Below are 4,861 nucleotides of genomic sequence, written 5' to 3'. Positions count from 1 at the left end.
AAACCATGCTTGTTTGCCCAAAAAGGAAGTTCTACATCCTAGTTCTGCATTCTAAAATCCGGCAGTGACAAGAATTTAATGGGTAACATGAAGTAATATATTGTGGTTAGCCCGTGGTTTACAGCGGCACAGATCTGAAGATCGTCATGTTTTTGTAGCTGCAGGTGTTCGTTCGCACTTTTCCTTACTGTGTTCGCCACCCTGCTTACCCTGCTTAACCCCGACCAGGCCAGCTGCGTCAGTATTAACTGTGGCACCTGTGCCGTCCGATCACGTTGTCCTCCTTGTTCTGTCATTTCACTGAAATCCCACATGGGAGGGAAATTCGGCCACATGCAAATGATCTGTGTGCATGTGTGTTCGGTGGCTGAGTCTTTACTTTGCACACTTTACTTTGCACACACGCTCACAGTCCTGTGGGCTTTTTTTTAGAGTCTATGCAGATAACACCGCAGATGGGTCCACACCTGCATTGCTGTGTAGGAGGACTGTTAAAAATGTCTGGTTACCTTCCTTTGAAACAAATCGTTTTTCTGGAAAGATGAACCTCACCAGTTGTGTGTTGTCATGATACACCCTGCCATTCGTGCTGCAACAGAAAGTCTCTGCACAGCCCTCTGGAGCCGCAGATCACTGGCTCAGCAGGGCATGTCCCGATACTTTTGGCAACACAGTGCCCATGTGCTTAAGACACTTTGCCGATCTAGGGAAACTTGCCCAGCTTTCCCATGCGGAAGCTTATTTATTGTTCCGCTGGATCGGAGAAATCGCAGCACTACTGCCTTTTAAGGGCCGTCGTCTTCCTCGACCATTTGTATCAGTTTCAAATAATAAACATCTGGGCATTGGTATGAGTTGGAACTGGAGATGTCTGTGACTGGCCTGACCGGGCGCCCAGCTCATGGTCTCGCCGACGGGGACTGAATCCCCAAGGCCGGGGGAAAGCCGAGCCCTGGTCCCTCCACGCTCGCGGGCCGAGGCTGGGATGAGTGGCACGATCGAGGGAACGGGACCAGCTTGCGATGGGGCGTGTGATGGCAGAGCTCGGGTCAGCCGAGGTTAATCGCCCCGGCAGACAGGAACGGAAGCGGCCGCAGGATGTGCATTAAATGGGCGACCGCACCGAGCTCTGAGGATTAGGGTTCTTGAATAGACGCATTTTTGTATCTGTCCCGGGAGCTCGTTTTGTGCTGTGCTGGTCGGCTTTTTGTGTCCGGCTCGCTTTGCTTGCCTCATTCACTAAAGCCTCTCTGTCTCTCTTCTCCTTTTGCTTCCTGTTCTTCTGTGTCTCTTCTCTTTTCTCCTTTTGTTCCCCGTTCTTCTGTGTCCCTGCTCTCTCCTTTCCTTCCCTGTTCTTCTGTCCCTCCTTGCTCCTTTCCTTCTCTGTTCTTCTGTGTGTTTGGCATCCTTTGCCCTCTGCCTGTGCTCCCTGGACCTGGAGAGCCATGGGATGTAACTGACTGAGCCGTGCCCGTGACTGAGCAAGCATCTCCCCAGGTTTGCCACATTTGACTCCACCGGCCAGGAGACCCAAAGTCCAGTCCCCCAACCGGGTGGTGAGATATCTGTGGAGAACCCGGGAGTCCTGAAGCTCCATCGCCCGTGTCTTTTTTATTTTTGTGATCACCTGCAAATGTAATGGGTCTCAGTGTGTCAAGCGCACACGGACCAGTCTTTTGCTGTGGTGGGGTTGTCTAGTTTTGGGCACTAGGAGTCGTGATCCGACCACTTAGGCTAACGTACTCTGGAGATCAAGCTTCTTCACTCATCTGACCTTAGACAGGAGTTTTATTTGTTAATTTATATATATTTGTAAAGCTGTTATCTTCCGAAATTTCCTTCATTTTCAAAGACCCTTTTTCTCCCCTGATCACAATTAGTCAGTCCTCGGCCTGTAGTAAGAGTGTAAAGAGATCAATTCTCACAGTGTTTCCGGTAACACGTTAAGGGAACACATACACACATACATTATAGACAGTTAGTTAATGGCTGTGGTCAACAGTCTGCAATTAACTGTGTTGTGTTAACAGTTTGCAATAAAAACGGGACGTATCGTAGGTTGCCCTGACACTTTACTAGACTCTCGCAGACCGCTTACATGAGCCGGGAGGGCCGCCGCTCTGGGCCGAGAGAGAAACGAGGTGCACACCTGCAGGCGCGGCGGGATCGTCGGCAGACTTGGCACAGGACAGGCTCTGGCAGCTGCTAAAGAGACCGAAAAGCTTATTCTGCTGAACTTGCACAACAGCAGATAGCAATCTCTCTGAAGGAAACCAGACCAAACGAAGTTATGCGTTCAATAGATGTGGTTTGTTTATTTATTGAATTACCGACTTATTAGAGACTTTTGACAACACAATTAAACTCTCATGGGAACTACAGTGCAGAAAGTGTGAAAGTTAAAGCAGGATCTTGTTTATAAAAGCAGGAAGACTATCTGGGTGCATTCAAAGAGCTGTTTCCACCCTCCGCCCTCTCACACAAAACTGTGACTTTTTAGCTCAACATTTAAAGCCAGAACAAGAGCCCTCAGTCCTCAGGGGCTGTCGCTGGGAAGGTGAGCAGGTTCCCCGCCTGCAGCATGGCCGGCTGCGTTGTTATCGAAATGGGACGCAGCCCGAGGCGGGGGCTGGGATGTGACTGACGAGTCTGGGGTTTGAACCTCTCTGTGGGTCCAGACAGGCGTGGCACTGGGTGAGATGTCATCACCGCACCTGCGCCCATCTCGTACCTGCAGGGGAGAGTGACGGGGAGGAATCACAAGGATGAGGTAAGAGATATCGGCATTTTTACGTCTGATGTCAAACGGATACTGTCTTGCAGAGAATACGTTTTCTACATTTTTATTTATACCACTTTTTAGCTTTTTGGGCAACACAACTACATTCCCATTACCTGTGTGGGTTGGTCACACTAATTTAAGGGGGTGTTTCTGCATTTATTTACTGTCAACACAGCCATAAACACATGAAGTTTATATTATTATAAATAGTTTCTTATTGCTTTGCTTATTTTTAGTGTCGGCCAGGTTAGGTCACAGATATCAACAGAGACTGAATTATTTATTACGTGAGTTTAAAGGGCGTCTACTAACAATTTACATTTCTAATGGGTAGCCTAACAGTAACTTATTTTTAAGGATGTGTAAATAGATATGATCTAGTTGTTGCCCTTCAATCATAAATACAGCTGGAATCAAATCATGAATTGACAAATAACAACAACACACTAAAAAAATAGCATTGTTAAGCCCTGCTAAGGTATCTGCTAATAAATTAATAAATGCCTCTTAAAATAGTGTGATTGATCCTAGTTTCCTGTTTTCTCACAGTAAATCTCATGACAATATGATTATAAAACTCTCTTTTAATGATTATAAAACCCCCTCTACCCTGACACAGATACACACACACATTTTCTCACCTCTTGGGTTTTTTCTCTCCTTCTTTCTTTCTCTTCACACACTAATGCACACACCTATATTTACACAGTGAAGTGAAAGTGACACATCTGACATTCAGAGTTCGGGTGTGTGAGTGTGGGAGTGAAGCACAGGATGAGTCTCAAATCGCACACTTGCATTCACTCGATGCCGCTGAGAAAAGCATGGAAAAGACGGGCCACCGGCACGGCGAGGAGAACTGTGTCCCAAACAAGACTGGCTCCCCCGGGAGACCCTAACCAAGAATATATACATATAAATAAATAAATTACCTGATTGCTCAGTTAATAAATCCCTCATGACAAGAAATGTGATTGATCTTAGTCTCAAAAACAGCACAGATTTGGCAACCCACATTGAAAGAAAAGCCCAGACCTCCTCCACAGCACAAGAAATCTGCCATCCAATATTCCCCACCACAATGTGAGAGCAGCTTTGCTACTATTCGGTTCACATCAAAGCCCACGAAGACCTGAATACACTCAGTTCACTTCCCAGCTCCCTGACAATGTTGTGGCAACATCGCAATAAAGAAACAGAAGCAAGCGATGTTATGTCAACAGAGATGTCTTTAAACAACGGTATAATGACTTTAATCTCCCCAGAATAAGGGCGTCTGCTAATAAATAAATAGATGAATAAATGAATAAATAATACTTCATAATACTAATAATACTGAACAACAACTACAATAATACACTGACATGTAGGCCTGTAAGTACAGCTGCACACACAATATGCTCCAGAGAGGGACCTGTGAAACATGCAGACCACGTTATTTTGACACAAACGGAGCAGAGTTTCGGCCGCGAGAGGCCAGGGGGTCGCATTCCTCTTCGTCAGAAACAAAACACAACCGAATTACGACCTCCCACACCTTCGCCAGAACGAGATGTGTTCTAAGCCGCATCGAGCCTTTCGGAAAGGAGCTACAGGAAGTGTGAGGGGTCTGAGCTGTAGGTCTGCTGTCCCGGGGCCGTGTGTGTATCGCACCAGCACGGCTTCAGTGTAACTCACACATAACCCACAACATCAGCTGCAAATATGATTGTAAAACTCCCCTCTACACCGACACACATGCAGACACATCTCGAACTTGCTTTTGACTTCCTTTTTCCTCTTCTCACATGAACTCACACCTGCATTGTACACAATCAAGTGAAACTGACACATTTGACTTCGGCTATAGGACCACTGCGTGTGCCAGCGTGGGAAAGAAACTCAGAGAGACTCGGCCGTAGCTGTAGTTTAACGATGCCAGACCACGGAGGATCGCTGCGGGACCGCATTCGCACGCCGCCGGGGAGGTAAGCATGGACGAGCGGTGCACGGCGAGGAATCAAGACAAGACTGGATCCCCCGGGAGGCGCTAACCAAGAAGAGCAAGACCCCGAGGCCGCTTAGATGTACCGAAGGAGA

General features: G+C 47.2%; 1 long non-coding RNA gene across 1 annotated transcript; it reads right to left on the bottom strand.

The window, feature by feature from the left end:
• Positions 1–2,288: 2,288 nt before the first annotated feature.
• On the bottom strand, positions 2,289–3,707 carry LOC136752517 (uncharacterized). The gene is made up of 2 exons (XR_010817311.1): positions 3,424–3,707; positions 2,289–2,731 (listed from the first exon to the last, which is right to left on the bottom strand). It is a non-coding gene; the product is annotated as an uncharacterized LOC136752517 (long non-coding RNA).
• Positions 3,708–4,861: the final 1,154 nt, after the last annotated feature.

Source organism: Amia ocellicauda, chromosome 7 (assembly GCF_036373705.1).
Source record: "Amia ocellicauda isolate fAmiCal2 chromosome 7, fAmiCal2.hap1, whole genome shotgun sequence".
Lineage (NCBI taxonomy): Eukaryota > Metazoa > Chordata > Actinopteri > Amiiformes > Amiidae > Amia > Amia ocellicauda.
The sequence above is the reverse complement of the archived record's forward strand: the minus strand, read 5'-3'. Positions and strand labels throughout refer to the sequence as shown.